General features: G+C 38.4%; 1 protein-coding gene across 4 annotated transcripts in view; it reads left to right on the top strand.

Annotated features, from left to right (window-relative positions):
- WDR7 (WD repeat domain 7) overlaps positions 1-16228 on the top strand; it is a 299900-nt gene that overhangs the window by 187042 nt on the left and 96630 nt on the right. The gene's annotated exons all lie outside the window — the stretch shown is intronic.

A 16228-nucleotide genomic window follows, 5' to 3' on the forward strand; every position in this document is an offset into this window, starting at 1 on the left:
GAGAAAACTCTCCTTTATAATAGTATTCTGACCAATAAGTGAAGAAGAAATGATAGGATATCACCATTCCGCCGCCCTAATCAGTTAATGGCCTATCGTATCACTGAAAAAGAGACAGCCAGACCCTATATACTTCTTGATGAAAGTATGTAACAGCATCCAAGAAAGATAAAAAAAAAAATTCAAACCTGAATCTATTCAGCCAATTTATAGAAAATAACAGAGGCCAGAAGAACTCTTTAAATATCATTAAAGGGATATTAGCAGCAGGGTTGGATTTTAGGAAACTCGCTGGGGCAAAAAAAAACTGATACCTCCTAGGAAGTGTGAGGGGCAAACTGTAAATTAAGAGATTTAAGAGACATATTTGGATTATGACTGTAAGAGACAAATGTGAATAAGTGAAGAAAAGAAAGAAAAAGAAAAGGAGGGAGAGAGAAAGGGAAAAGAGGGAAGGTTGACGAGGGGACAGAAAGAAAATGGAAAAATTGTGAACACCAACTGACTATTTGATGATATGAAGGAATTATTGATAATTTTGTTTACTGTGATACTAGTATTGTGGTTATGTTTTACAAAAGTCACAATCTTTTAGACATATATACTGAAATATTCGTAGATGAGATTTGCTGCTAAGTAACTAAGTGTTGGGGAGAGTGAGTGAGGCTATAATGAAACAAGATTGGCCAGGAGTTCAAAACTGTTGAAGATGGATGATGGTTACAACAAAATTTGTTAAACTGTTGTGTATATTTGAGGTTTTATAGAATAAAAAAGATGTCTAACAATGGAACTGGCTGTCCCACAGAATAATGAACTCCATCCCATTGGACAATGTGTTCTAAATTTGTAGGTCTGCAGTGAGGCCACAATTTTGTGTTTTCATTAAGCTCATCAGGTGATTCCAACTATCAACCAAGATTAGAAACCTCTGGGCTAGATCATCTCTAAAGTCCACGCTAATCCTGAGCTTTCCAGATCTCTGAATGGTGTGGACAAGATGTGCTCCAGAAATTCAGGGACAAAATAGTTGGAGTGACCAGCGAAGCTTTGGTAAATAAAGTGTAACTTAACTGAGACCTTGAATGATAGTTAAAATGTGGACGATGGAGTATGCATCAAATCCATTCATTCATTCTGCAAATATTTGTAATACTGCCTGTCATGCAGGGTGGCAGGCGGGGTCTCCTGTCCCACTCCCCACATAGTAACACAGGACATGGTGAGGCCAAAAAGAAACACCCACAGAGCCATACATACGGGAGTCATGCCACTATATTCTCGCTGGCGGCTGGGTTGGAGACACCGAAAGCAGGAGCCGCACAATTCTCAACCCTCACGGCGCCACTTGCAGGCTCAGCCACCATCTTCTTGCTAGCCCCCATTTTTCTGCTAGCATAGCCACAGCAGTTATATTAGTGGCCAGTGGCTCACTGGTTACAGCTGACGGCCAACTAGCCACAGCTGATGGACATCCAATCACAGTTGATGGCCATTTACTACCTGAGCCAGCACCTTTCTACGTGAGGCTGAGAGCCTAGAAACTCTACTCCTGGCTCTGTCCCCACATTGCCTCAGAGCCAGACAGTGTGCCAAGCAGTGGGGGATATGGTTGTGGTCAACACAGTCAAGATGATAATAATTTTGAACCTCGTTTATTATGGAGGCTTTGTGTTACCATGGAGGGAAGACTGATTCCTGACACTGAAGCTTTGGCTTCTCGACCTGCCTGCCATAGCAGCTGCTCTTTAATTTAGAATAAGCCACATAACCTGTCTGGGCTTCTGTTTTCTAATCTATCATACAGAAAAGGTTGGACCAGCCAGCTCTTGACTTTATAGAATATGCTGCATGAAGACATTTTGCTCCTATAGCTTTTGCTATGTGTGTGGATGGTGTGGTAGGTGGAACTAAATGGACTTTTTGTTTGTTTTGCTTTTTTTTTTTATCCTATCAGTAGTCATGAAATTTCATGACTACTGTCAGTGGGGGTAGGTGAGGGTATTTCTCTTTTACCTGCCTCTGTAGTATAGTTGTATAAACAAACATTTAAGCTAGCATAATTAGATTCTCTCCATAAACTGAAACAGGTCTGATCTGAAGCTCATTTACTGTCTTAGAACAGAATTGATCTTGCTTTCACATTTGATTCACCTGGAACAGATTTTGAGAGGAAGAAAAATAGCATTGCTAGTAGCTCAGTTTAGGCCAGAGTTAACGGGAAGGTTGGAAAAACAGTGTTATGATATTTGTTTGCTTTTCTCAGTCTTCATTTCATGCATTAATATATACAGATCATTCAGATAATTTTGGCCATCCTTGAGGAGCTTTGCCGGTTAGGCTTTTCACTCTTCATACATGTTAAAATGATTCAGTGCTTATTACTCTATTGTCATAAACCCAGTTTAAAGTTTCCGGGATTACCAGGAACAACAATATTTTCTATTTCCATAGTAATATTAAACATAAATTCCCTTTGCAGATATTATATTAACTGTGGAATATGATATAGCCGATTACTTTTACGTTAATATTATACATAATAAAATGGACAGAACAGAGGATTTCAAGTCAGGTAAACCTTATTCTGGCATTACTAACAGTGTAACCTAGATTAAGTTATTTAAGGTTTCTGAGAAGCAGTTTTCCTCATCTTCAGATTTGAAATTAATATCATATTCCTCACAGGGCTATTTTCAGAATTAAATAATGCACATGCAAAGTCCCCAGTGCAGTACCTGCCACCTACCAGGCAGTCAACAAATATAATTTTCCTTTCTTCCCTCTTTCCTTTTCTTCCCTTCCCTTCATTCATTCATTTTACTGGTTTTTCATACTGTTTGGTAACATGCTTTATATTATATAAAAGTATGGAAGTTCCAGTAATTGTCCTCTTTTAACAGAGTCCCTTTTTGAAGTCTGAGTATAATATAAAAATATATCTGTGATTGAATAAATAATTAAGGAACAATATCTGTGTAATTACACGTAGGGAGGTGAGGGGAAAGGAATATGTCCAGAGCCTACCCTGTCTTAGGTGTGGTGCAAGTTATATCATTTGTATTCCTGTCAATTCAAGAAATAGGTCTCTTTGCGATCTCATTGTATCTCATTAGATGAGAAAACTAATACCCAGTTTAAGTTACCTAAAATCAAACTGTTACCAGATTGTAGGTTTGGGATTAGAATCCAGATCCTGCTTCAGAGTTCTACTGTCCATGGATTTTCAGTCACTGAAGAAAGAAGGGTAGCTTTAGCCTCTTAACTGAAAGGGACAGGCAAGGTGTGGAGGTGGGGTCGTATCTGAATCACCTGGACGACTTTCTCAGCTTATACTCATGGCGCTCAGCTCCCCACCTGCCATAATAAGAGATGGTTTGGTAATATGTCGTATTCTTCAAGTATGTTGGGATGGAAAAGAAGATTGAATATATTGTTCTGTGATATACTGCTTAGATAGGAAGTTACATAAAGAATTATATCGAATTAAATCTGTACGTGGATGGGAAGTCTTAAAAATATTTTGACAGTCTTATATATTTTCCTTTATTGCTCCTAGGTAATTTGGAAGTATTTGGACATTTTTATATGTTCTGTGTATAATATGAGAAGTAAATGCTGTAATATATTTTTTCAGGTTATACTTAACTGTCAATGACAGTAGAATAACAGAAGAAAAATTTTCTTGTTTTGGTTTGCAGCATTGCTTTCTTTTATTGAAAATGAAGACTGGTTTATAGTGATTTTCAATCTAAATTTGATTATATAAAAGAATTAACTAATGAAGGCACATATAGCTGTTTTGCAAATTTTTAAAAATTTTTTAAAACAATTAGAACTGTACACTAGGCAATAAGGTGTGAGGCAGCTAATTGCTTCCTATCCCTTTTAGAAATTACTCAGCCTGAAAAAAGATAGCACATATTGATTTACTGTATAGTAAATGTCCCATGTTTTTCCTCCTCTAGCACACAGACACACACACACACACCGCACAGGCACACACAGCAGTGGTGGAAACGAACTGCGTGTCTAACTATTTCTTTCATCAAACTTATGTAATAACAGAATTAGGATGGAACATTTTCTTTCTTTGTAAAATAAAATAGCATAAAATTATTAAAATGTGCAAAATGAATGGCATTGTAGTATTTATTACCTTGAATTCATCATGTGTTTACTATTAAGCTCAAAAGAAAAACAAGTTTCCAAAGGAAAAATATGCATATATTAGTATCAACTAGTATATTTTTTGCATATGTAACATCGGAAGCAATGTCAAAACTTAGTCTATGTTTAATAATTTTTTGGAAGTTAATATGAGCATTATGCAATTCAAATTGTACTCTTCAGTATGGTCTTTTGCTTTATTTCAGAAATGATCCACTAATCTAGAGAATTGGCGTGTTAGTCAGTTATGTTGTGTTTTAACTCTTCTGTAGATTCTGTCCTGCTATATGATTTTTCTATAAGCATCTGATTTTTTTTCAACACAGACTTTCAAATGCTAGTTTTGGTTGTCCTAAAGCCCACTTGGTGAAAATTAGTGAGAAGTTAAAACAAAACAAAACACCAGAGCTTACAGAGCAAGCAGTTATGGCAGTACTCATGTAAACATATATATTTCAAAAGTGTGATAGGATGTGTACATTTCTTTTTTGTCTTAATATGAATTATTATCTATGATTTTTCATTGTGAACTTGGTTGCTTCTATAGTTCAAATGGTCAGAAATTCATTGCATATAGTACCTGGCCCTTTCTATTGAAAGGATCAGAGCATCCGCATTTGTAGGAGAGAAGGATGTTTTGTGGTTCGAGTGACTTTTTCTTTGTCACGTTGTGTGGATGTTACTTACTCTATTGCTATGTGTGCTTTTGTTAAAAATACATATTCCCCCAAACATTTCTTTGGAAATACGTATATTTTCCCTCTCTTTTTGTGTGACTTTAACCTCTATTCCCACAAGAGCTCTGTTTCAGGAGCTTTGCTGATGACTCGTGCAAACCCGCCAGCACCCCTCTCCTCCCAGAACTCTGAGCGCAGGCTCAGCGGCTCTCGCAGGGCTGCTGTTTACGCGTGCGCAGCATCACCACCACCCCTGGGTTAGATAATGGACTCGGAGGTTAAGAGCAGAGGGTCTCAACAGCTCCAATCAGCCGGGCTTTTCCAGGGCTAATTACCTCTTTACTGCGCTGACTCTAATGTGACATGTTTATTGCCTTAACTAACAACTCATTAGCTTAGTTGATGTTTTTGTCAATATTAATTCGTTCATTTAAGCCAAGTCAAAGCTTAAACAAAGATGTCCAGACTGAGAAACGGGCAGCAGAATGACTTTTGTTTGCTCATCTCCCCCCTGCCCCACCCTTTACTCAACTTCCATAAAATAAATGTGTAGAAACATGAGTGCTTGTGCTGAGAATGTTGGTATTTGTCCATTTGCCTGCATGGAAAGTAATTGTGGATTTATTTTTCTTACGGTTACTCTAGTCTCCATATCACAATATACTTAATATCGAGTGTCTGAGGGCAACTTCTTGTCTCTGACTACATCTCTGTGAAGGCTTCCGCTTAGCAGTGCCCTTGTTCTGGTTGACTCTTTTAGTGTGGTTCTGAAAAAAGAGATCAAGTAATTTTTCACTTGATTTTAATCTCTACTAGACTACCTATAACATTACGTTGAGATTTATTATGTAACGATCACTAACTTAATTAGCTATGAAGAGGCAATTATGAAGTTACCGTGAAACATTTCAGTTTGTTCCCATACTTTTGGTTAACATTAATGAGATTTCTTGGAGAATGTCATTGTTTTGACTTCATGTATTTTTTCAATAATTAAATTCTAAAAGCCCTAGAGTAGTGCAAATCGGTAAAATGACTGAGTGTGAGCCTTGGATTGAGTAGTAAGTCAATGTCTTTGGAGAGGTGCATCAGCCTCTTCAGAACCCTGTAATCCATTTGGCCGGTTCCTCTCACAGCATGTGTACAGATGGCCACACAGGGTAAAGATGCATTCCTGGTCAGACAGGAGTGAAGCTGCAGTGTTAGTAGAGTTTCATTTCTGGGCGGTCCAGTCTCCGCTCTGAAAGCCAGAGACTCACTCTGATTGGTTGCTTCCTGGAGGGGATCAGGCTCAGAGACGGCTGATAGAAGCTATACATAGAACATGGCATACTACTTTATTAATTTTTAGTGAGAAATACATCCTAAATCAGAGATCCTTATTTATTTCATCCATCATCCTGTATCTGTAGAAGGTTACATGGACAGCAAATTATTCAGTAGTCATAAGAAATCAAAGTATAATTGTATGCATTCTGTACTAAATACTCTCACTATATTTTCCTTCCTTTCTTTCTTTGGGGTACCATTCTTTCCTGAATCTGTTTCAGTCAGGTTTCTCTGCCTCTCCGTCTACTGAAACCCTTTCAATAAGGGTACTAGTGACTTACATGTTGCCAAACCAATAAGCAATTCTCAGCCCTTGTCTCTGTCTCTTCATAGCATAGGATTCCAGCTATGTTGAATCGTGAAACTGCTCTGCTTGGTTTCTGTGACATTGTCCTCAGCGGTTTTTCCCACCTCATCAGCCACTTGTACTTGCTCTTAATATTCCCCTTCTTTTCAACCTGTGAAAGTTTTCCTGTACCTACCCTCGTTCTCGAGGTGTCACATGACTTCAGTGCTATCTGTACATGGAGGATTTCCAAATTTTTAATTCTAGCCCTGCTTTCTATACCAATGCACAGATTTATACATCCATTGGCTTATCTGAAATCTACGTTCATATGTTTGGTATGTATCTCAAGTTTGCAGTGACCAACAATGAATTTGGGTTACTGCTCCTACTTCAAAAACAAACAAAAACTTCCTTCTCTCCTCTTGTTACTCATGTCAGTAAATATTACCACCATTTACCTAGTCATTCATGCCCAAATTCTTGGAATCAGTTTTACTTCTCTTTCTGCCATGCATCCATATCCAATCCCTAAATGAATTCCGTCTGCTCTATTTAAAAAAAAAAAAAAAAAAAATTCAGAATTCACAGTTCTCACTACTCCATCACTACTGGTTTAGTCCAACTCATTATTATCTCTTGCCCAAACCATTGCAAGAGCTCCCATTTGGCCTCCCTAATCTCAGTCCGACCACAGTCTATTCTGTACTCAGCACCCAGCCGCTTTCCAGTCGACAGCAGATCACAGCACTCTCCTCCACGTAACTTCCACGAGTTTCTTGTAACACTTAGAACAAAACGCCATGTTGAAAAGGCCCTGCCTGATCCTTCCTGTCTTCCCCTTGTTGACTGCCATCCTGCCACACTGGACTTCTTGCTGTTTCTTAGACGTCCCAGGCCTACTCCTGCTCCAGGACCACTTGTGTTGTTCCCTTAGCCTACAATGCTTCTCCCACATGCCTCTCTTTCATGTCACTCGGGTCTTTGTTTAAATGTCACCTTCTGCAGAGTCCTTCCCTCTCTATCACTTTCTACACTCTCACTCTGCTTCATTTTTCTTCACAGGACTTTGTACTCTTTTGACCTATGTGTTTATTCGTTTGGTTTTTATGTCCCGACTAGAGTGTAAGCTTCATGAGAGCAGACTTTGTTGACCTGCATTTAAAACAGTACCTGGCACACGGCAGGCACCAGTAGATACCAACTGAATAAAAGGATCCCTAACAGGTGATAAGAACTAATAGGTGCTAGAGCTAGAACTTAACTCTGGTGTTGTCTCGTCTCCTTCCCGCTCCCCAGTCTGTCTCCCTCCTGCCCACTCATGCCATTCAGCAATCCTACACATTTTGGGAACAGGCCCTGGAAGGACCTAGAAGTATTGGGGCTGCTCAGTTAAAGATGTAATGGGCATCATGAACTTCTGCTTCTGTTATTTTACTTCTTTATTGCTGACCCCAGACTGTCCAAAAATCAGTACCTTTTACCTTCGACAGGCAGAAAAAGGCTATATGAATTAAGTAATAGTCTCTTGTTTGTTTATAGGAAAGTAAGACTATCTCCTATTTTAGTCTGCCATCCAAAATACATTAATTACTCAAAGCAAAATGATATTAAATTTCATTGTACGACATGACTTAATACGAAATTCAGTCGAACAGAAAGAGGTACTTTGAATCAAGGAGGTTTTGAATTTTACACTCTTCTGATTGTAAGACAAGAAGCAGCTATTCATAATTACTTTGAACTAGGACTATTTTGATAAAGCTATTGTTAGATTAATGAGTTTTAAAATGTCTTTATCAAATAAATTTTCTAATTTAAGAAAGTTATTTTATGCTTTTTATTAAAAGAAATGATGACTTGCTTTTTATGCCACGCAGGATGTAAAAAGTTTAAAAGCAGTTTTTAATAACTGCATTAACACAAAGCATCTAGTTATAGAAATATTTGTTAATTTTTCTATCTCCATGAATGATGCACACTGCATTGAAATTATTTTTTTTATTAAATTTTTGGGGATGACATTGGTTAGTAAAATTATATAGGTTTCAAGTGTCCAATTCTGCAATACATCATCTATATATCACATTGTGTGTTCACCAGAGTCAGTTCTCTTTCCATCACCATGTTTTTAACCTCCTCCCCTCTCTTCTGCCACCCCGCCCTCCTCCTCCCCACTCTCTGGTAACAACTAAACTGTTTTCTGTGTCTATGGGTTCTTGTTTCTGTGTTCCAAACAAACAATCATTGGAATTATTTTTAATCAAATTAAGTACGTGTATAAAGCAAAGGAATAGAATTCTAGACGGCACTCTGCCATCCTTGGTCTTTGATGGACATTAGCAATTGGGAAAAGGTTTCATTCACTAGGTTACTATTTGAAATAAGTGCCCAATCATTATTAATTCATTTTGCACTCATTGTAATGGCATAAATCATCATAAATTCATTTAATTTAAAGTGCATATAATATGTTCTCCCACAGGAATTTCCTTGTAATTGAGCTATTAATTAATGTATTTTTAAAATATGACCTTTTTTCCCTTCTCTACTATTCACAGCCAGGGATGGTTAGTGGCCATTTCTTCATTCATGACTTCCTTTTAAATATGAGGAACAAGTTTGTCTTAACTGGGCCTGTAGACTGGCCTAAGACGGAGCAAAGCCCAAGAAAACGGTTATGTATGTTACCTACCAGCCGTTCAGCAGTCATAATTGTGAATGATCTCTGAGGACTCTTTGGAAAATTCTATGAAATGCTATGATTTTGTAATACATCTAGTAAGAAAATTTAATTCTCTTTTGATAACCGTGGTTTGCCTCGGGCTTCTGTTTTAAGTTCTAATTCTTAAAATTTCTCTCTGTGGCCACTGGTTTTCTGTAAGCATTCATTGGCTGCCATAAAATCCACGTTCCCTTGCCTCCATAATCGAGGTCCCCCCTGTCCCCATCTAATTCACCACCCTTCCACATTTCCCTCCTTCAGCTTCTTCAGTTATCCAGTGCCTTCTTCATTCAGGGTGTACAGGTTGCTAGAGGGCTTATAACAGCCCGTTAGAGAAATTGCCTATGAGGTAACCAAGGATTCCTATTGAGATCTTCATGCTTCCAGGAAAGCATCATGGGAGGGAAAACTTAAGCCAAAAAAAAAAAAGCTGGAGGAGAATGTCACTGACTTTGTATGACTTATTAAGTTGTCTTTCTTACTTAGTACTAATTTTACACAAATAGAAACTGGGTAAAGTAAAAAGTATACCTGATTCACGTTCTAGTAGGATCTGTGGTTGTATGGAAATAAAGGTTGGATTTCACGTTAAAAATGTTCTGTTAGTGTATATAACTGGCAGTTGACTGTGTGTGTGTGTTTTCAGCGAGTAAAAGAAGTCTACGTGTTATGTATTATCAAATGAATGGTACTGAAATTGATACCTGATACTTACAGAAATATATAACTTTATAGTTTACAAAGTGTTTTCATCTAATAGGCATTCAGTAAAGGTAGGGTGCGTTAATGAAGTGAGTATACACTTTTTGACAGGGATGAATAAATGTTCCAGAAAACAAATTCACTATTACCTAAGTAATAGCGTGTGTGTGTGTGTGTGTGTGTGTGTGTGTGTGTGTGTGTTCATTTTATGGCTTATATATTCATCTTTTCAAAGACTTAGTCATCATAACCAGCCAGATACTATAAAAAATTTTTAAATTGATGTTTTTCATTGGTCAGTTCATGATTGGACAATATTCATCTTGACAAAGCAAAGCAATGAGTTAGCCACAGTATAATACTGCCAGCTTTTTTACCACGGTTTACATATAGATTTTCTTTTGCTGTCTGTCTCAATCCTTTTTTCATCTTTAACATTTTGCTGTTACAGCAAAGAGTAAATATTTTCTTGCAGCTTTGCTCTTTTGTCGCACTTTAAAAAAAAAAGCAACAGTAAGATTGAAGTTGGAACACAGACACACAAAAAGCTTGAGATAAAATAGCACTAAAATAGGAGCTATTGTCATTAATTACTCTTGACTGCATAACAACAGAATGAGTCTCTCAACTGCCAGAGGGTCTCAGTTAATTGTGATTTAGCCAATGCTGGATGGTAGTGCTTTCTGCTTTTTAAAGGGTTTTGTTTTGATTTGTTTTGTTTTGTTTTGTTTTGTTTTGTTGTTCTGACACTGTCTGAATTTTGGTAGTTCATTTGGACGTTTGACTAGATATGAAGGGGTGTTGGTGATGGAGTGCTGCTCACTGAATTCCCACTGTAGAGCTGCCACATTATCTGTATCACTCACCTATATTACACTTAAGACCCTGACTTGACTTTAAATATGGCCCCAGATTGCCCTGAATAATGCTGAATTCCACCCTGTAATAAGTTCAGTGAGGAGCCTCGTGGTAAGCTCAGCTAAGAGACAGTGACCAGTGATAGGACTTATTAGTTGTGATGCTTAGAGTGGTAGAAAGTACCCTTATAGTTCCATGCGACAGTAAATACATTGCAAAGAGCAGTTGTTTCCAAACTTTTTGATACCATGGGCCAGTACAATTTCCAAAAATAAAATTTGAGGTTATCTAGCAGTGTTTTCGTGTTTCTGTTTTTTGTTTTTGATGAGTACAAACATTAAAAAATACGACTATCTTCATCATTTTATTAAAAACAAACTTTGATTTACCAAAAAAGTAGAAAGAACGTAACTTTAGAATGAGCACTCCTTTAAGTTGAATCAATTTAGCTTTATGAAAAAGACTCATTACATTGTTTATATGTAATTTTTTACCATTTCACCAGAGAGTCAGAACCTGATATGGGCCAGCAGAAGCTCTTGGAAATTTCTGATCTGTGTATAATTTTGTTGACTGTGCTGGGCATACATCATGTAAAGTAATTTTCAGTATTTGTGAAAGCAACAATATGTATTAAGTACTTACTGAATATAAAGGACTGTGCTAAGCCTATGACAAACATAAAAGTATTTTTTATAAATTTTCATATGTCGTAGGGAACTTAGTCATTTAGCAGATGTGAAGAGAGATTAAAATAAAATAAAAAGAATAAAATTAGCTTTAGACAGTAGAATACATGCCAAGAGATGTTAGATTGTTGTTAATGTAGGGATAGTAATTGCTATATTAATAATAAGAATTTCACTCTAAGACTAGCAGGGAAGATGTTACAGAAATTTCTAGCTACCTATGCAATACCATTCTCGCCTTCCATGGGAACAAAACTTCAGTTTTGTGGAAGATGGCTGTGTGTCCAGCTACCAAACTACATTTCCCATCCTTCCTTGAAAGTAAGGGAATTATTATATGATATGATTCTCGCCAATGACACGTAATCAGACCTTAAAAGGGGGCTTAACTTAACTGGCACGTGTTCCTTTACCCTTCAGCCTTGTCCCTTTTCCTGCCTGGAAGATGGATGCAGTGTTGGGTGTGCAATTAACCATTTTGTGACCGTGATGCAACTAAGTTAGAGCCAAAACATTATAGGATCATGGTACGGGCATTTTTAGATGTTGAATCTGTGATAGCAACCTTCTCATTGTGTGAGAAAAGATAAAACATATAACTTATTTAAGCTTCTGTTTTGGGGCGACACTGGCAACTATAGCTTCAATTATTCCATGATTCAGAAGGAGGAGGAGATTGGTCATAAAGGATGTAGCTTTGAATCCGTGGTTGGGTAGAGTGTCGTGAATAAAACCCGGTTATAAAGATGTATGTTGTGTGCACAGATGTGTGCTGGTCATTACCTATGGCCCCAACAACAGAGGCCGGGAGTCTTACCAGGCCTGCCGCTAGCCACTTGCCTTCCGTGGTTCTCAGGTACCTCATCCAACACATAGGAATAGATTCAGATTTTTCTAAAGTCTTTTGAATTCAAAACTTCTATGATTCTAATCAATCCATTTGGCTGGGGATGAGTGGATCACAATTAAAAAGGCAGCAGGGCTTGCTCCTTTCTAATCACAAGACAGCCCAAGTATTGATTTTCTAAAATGAAAATCTGACCATACCTCTCCTTTGATTAAAACTTTCCATTGGTTCCCCATTGTCACCAGAATCAACAAACCCTTAGCAAGGCAAGGAAGGGCCTTTGTGATCAGGCTCTAAGAACCTGTCCTCACTGTTTTATTTCATCCTCCTTGCCCGCTTCCCCCTTGTCCATTGCCTCAACACTTTCCCTTCCTCCCAACAAGAGTTCCAGCCATATTGAACTTTGTGTAATCTCTTGATCCTGCCGCATTTTTGCTCATTCCCAGGTCTTTAGACATCTATTCTCTCTGCCTGGAGTGTTTTCTCCCCCTTTAGTGGTTCACTCCCACTTATTCTTTAGGTTTTCTCTAGAGGTCATCTTCCCCTGGAAGCCTTCTCATACCCCAAAGGTGGGGTTAAGTGTCTCTTCTAAGCTCGGTCGTGATAGTTTGTGCTCATAAATGTAACACTGTTCATAATATATTCAAATGACCTGTTTGCTTATCTATCTCCTGAACTAGAATGAGTTTCCTTGAGGGGAAGGAAATTTCCCCAGCACTTAGTACAATATAGTAATATTCTATAAATAGTTAATTACACGAATCTTTGGATGGATAGATTGGGACCAAATTATGGAAAGCCTTGAAGAATGTCAGGCCAGTTTGTTGAACTTTTTAATACTGCCCCTGGAGAGTCAGTCATGATGGCAGATGCTAGCATCACTTCCACCTTGCTTACTCAGTGAGGCACTATGGAATAATGGGCTATTTGCATAAAATAAGTAAATCTGTATTTCTGTACAAAATTAGATCCCATCCTATACAGGTTAAACTGCAACCTTCATGGGGTACCAAAGACTTAAGAAAAATTCTGAGAGAGAAACTTCAAAATCATAAAATTCCATCATGAGACTTTTTCTATCAATCTGAGAAGGTACTATCGTTATCTTAACTTTAGCTTTTTCATCACCTTGCTCCACTTTGCAGAGTACCTACATTATATGGGATTATAAGTTAAATCAACCTTACATTAGAGAATATGATGTAAATTCAGAAAAGAATAAGCGTATATATATATATATATATATATATATATATATATATATATATATATATATATCCCTTTTTATTATCACACAACCACTTCTTAAAGGTTGGTTCCAGAAAGAATGTATGATTAGGAAGTTGGAAGCTTTAGGCCTTCTGGATTATTCCTTCAGAACACCAGTGTCATCATTGCCAGTAGCTTTAAAGTCGTAAGCATCCTATGAATCAACAGGGTTAGAAACCGAAAGGTTTAACTTGAAAATCCTCTTCATCTTCTATTATTTACATGTTTGTTTGTTTTGGGTGGTTTTTTTTTAGTAAGTTGTCAGAGACATGTGGAATTTCGTATGGTCCAAAACAGACCATTGGAAAAAACAATCATACTCTTACTAGGAGATTTAAAATTAGTATGTTAAACGGGCCGTTTTTCTCTCCGCTTCTCTTGATGCCCCACACATGGCCTGCCAGAACTATAAAAACGGTCCCACCAGAATTGTGGGGATCTTCGTTCTGAGTTGAACTAAAGAAGGAGAGCTGCCGTAGGAGAATTTTACTTACGAGCTCACTGAGTGACAGGAAGCGATTTAAGGGGAGGACTGGCGGTACTACAGGGAACCTGTATTTGCTGCTCAGCTGGGCATGTCGCTGAGGGGAGATCCCACTTTGCAGTGGAGCCCAGGCACCCTGGGGGCTGTTACAAGGCCAGGCGTCTTTTGGAGAACCTTACTATTTTCCCTTTCCTGTCATTTCACGGGAGGGCAAGTGATCATATCTCCTATGCTGTCCTTCCCACTTTGTCAGAAAAATGATGGAAAATATCAAGAAATGCGCCACTTACTGTTTATTATTGCTCTCAGGAAAAATTTGTCAGAGTGGTGAGCCAGCTGCCTTTAGGGAATCCCACCACAGAGACCGAGAGGAACCAGCCCGGTCCCTGATCTGGCCCGAATGCTCCCACCCTCCATGAATGCAGAAATGGTAGAGTGCAGTTAAGGAAAACGGTGATTGAAATGCCATAAAACATTGTACATAGGAAACTTTACTTCCCCTTTGCAATATTACTTACGAGGCTACACCTCCAGGGAGCCCTAGCCCTTCAATTCAGGACGTCCTCAGAGAACGTCGGGGGGTTTCTGTGCAGCTCCTGCAACTTCCTAGAAGTAAAGAATAAACAGGAAAGTGGTCGCTTTCTTGACACTTTGAAATACAATCCTGACAAACTGGGGCAGGGAGCTGCATTCGAAATGTATGTGCCATAAAAGGCAGATTTACTTTCCACTTTAGGTCCATGATGTGTACAAAGCACTGTGCTTGGTGACTTGGGAGATGCAGAGTTACGTGAAACACAGTCCTACCCTCAAGGAGCTCACAAACTTAGGAACAGGGAAATGCACAGAAATGCTTATATTTTAAAATATCATGTGGTAAGGACACATAACTGCTGGCACAAAAGAGAGAGCAGTGGATCACTTTTTTAAAGGAGTTTATACTTTTATGTCTCACAAAACTTGAAGTTTTCCATATTACTTTGGAAATGGCTAAGGACGAGAGTAAAATTTACAAATACATGCATGAATGAAGTATGAATTGGGGACGTTTTCTTAAGGAGGCTTTCCTTACATATGTACCTTTCCAGTTTTCTGTAGGAGTTGTTAATCCAAGGTCCATGGCCTCCTGGATAATTTTCTGCAGGATTTGGTGGACAGGGATACGTATATAGTTTCCTGGGAAAAGGACTGGTGGCTTTCAACCGATTCTTAAAGGATTCCATGAGAAGAAATTCAGAACCACTCATTTACAGACTGCCCCCACAGACTCTTACCCTGGCTTGACAATAACCTGCGTTTTTCTTCACCTCCATTTCAATCCATTCTCATTTAACAAGCTGTTATAACATAACAATGAGTGTTTTTATTTGTTGAATGCATTACAGTTTATATGCCATGTTCTTCATTTTGAAGACAGACAAGTTCACCATGTGATGCCTCACAGGCCCTGACTGCCGTTACCGAGCTCGCCAGCGCTGGGCGCTTGACAATGCACTTTGCCTGGATTAATTCATTTAACGCTCATGAGAGATAGGTATTACTATCCCCATGTTACAGACAGGGAAACTGAGGCTCTCTGAGTACCTTCCTAAGCCTGCCCCCTAATAAGCTGTGAAACTCTGGTTAATTCTTTGTCTTAAAGCTGAAGCCTGCACTCCCTTAACCAGTATGGTATGCTGTCCTATGGTTTATTTGTCTCTTCCCCAAAAAAACAAATAAATAAACAAACAAAAACCTTCTAAATTTCAGTTTGCTCTTCACAGTCCCTCGTGTTTTTCTTTTTTAAATGTCAAAATGCCTTTTGAAACAGATGGGCTTTTGCAGCTCAGTCGCCTCTAGGCACAAGTGTACAAGCTGTCAGCATTATCTTCAACGTAAAGTGGTGCGTGTTAGTTAAAATCTAGATCATGTCATCAGATGTAAAACGTCCTGTTGAGCTGTTTTTAATTTAACATGCTTGAGTGAAGACGTGACCATACACTTCACACCATCGTCCTCAATCCGAGCACCAGAATGTGTAGGGGCACAGGCTTAGGACGGGAGCCTTTTTCAAATTCCACGTCTGCCTTCTCCACCCCTCATTCCTGTGGATGAACATTGTCTGTGATGAGACATGTCACTGGTGGGAAGTGTTTGAGCTCTGTTCGATACAGAAGAAAGGTGAAGAACTACATGTCATGTCATTTGAAGAC

The sequence above is a fragment of the Rhinolophus sinicus genome, chromosome 4, assembly GCF_057876585.1.
Source record: "Rhinolophus sinicus isolate RSI-liver-muscle chromosome 4, RSI-T2T, whole genome shotgun sequence".
NCBI classification, from domain to species: Eukaryota; Metazoa; Chordata; class Mammalia; order Chiroptera; family Rhinolophidae; genus Rhinolophus; species Rhinolophus sinicus.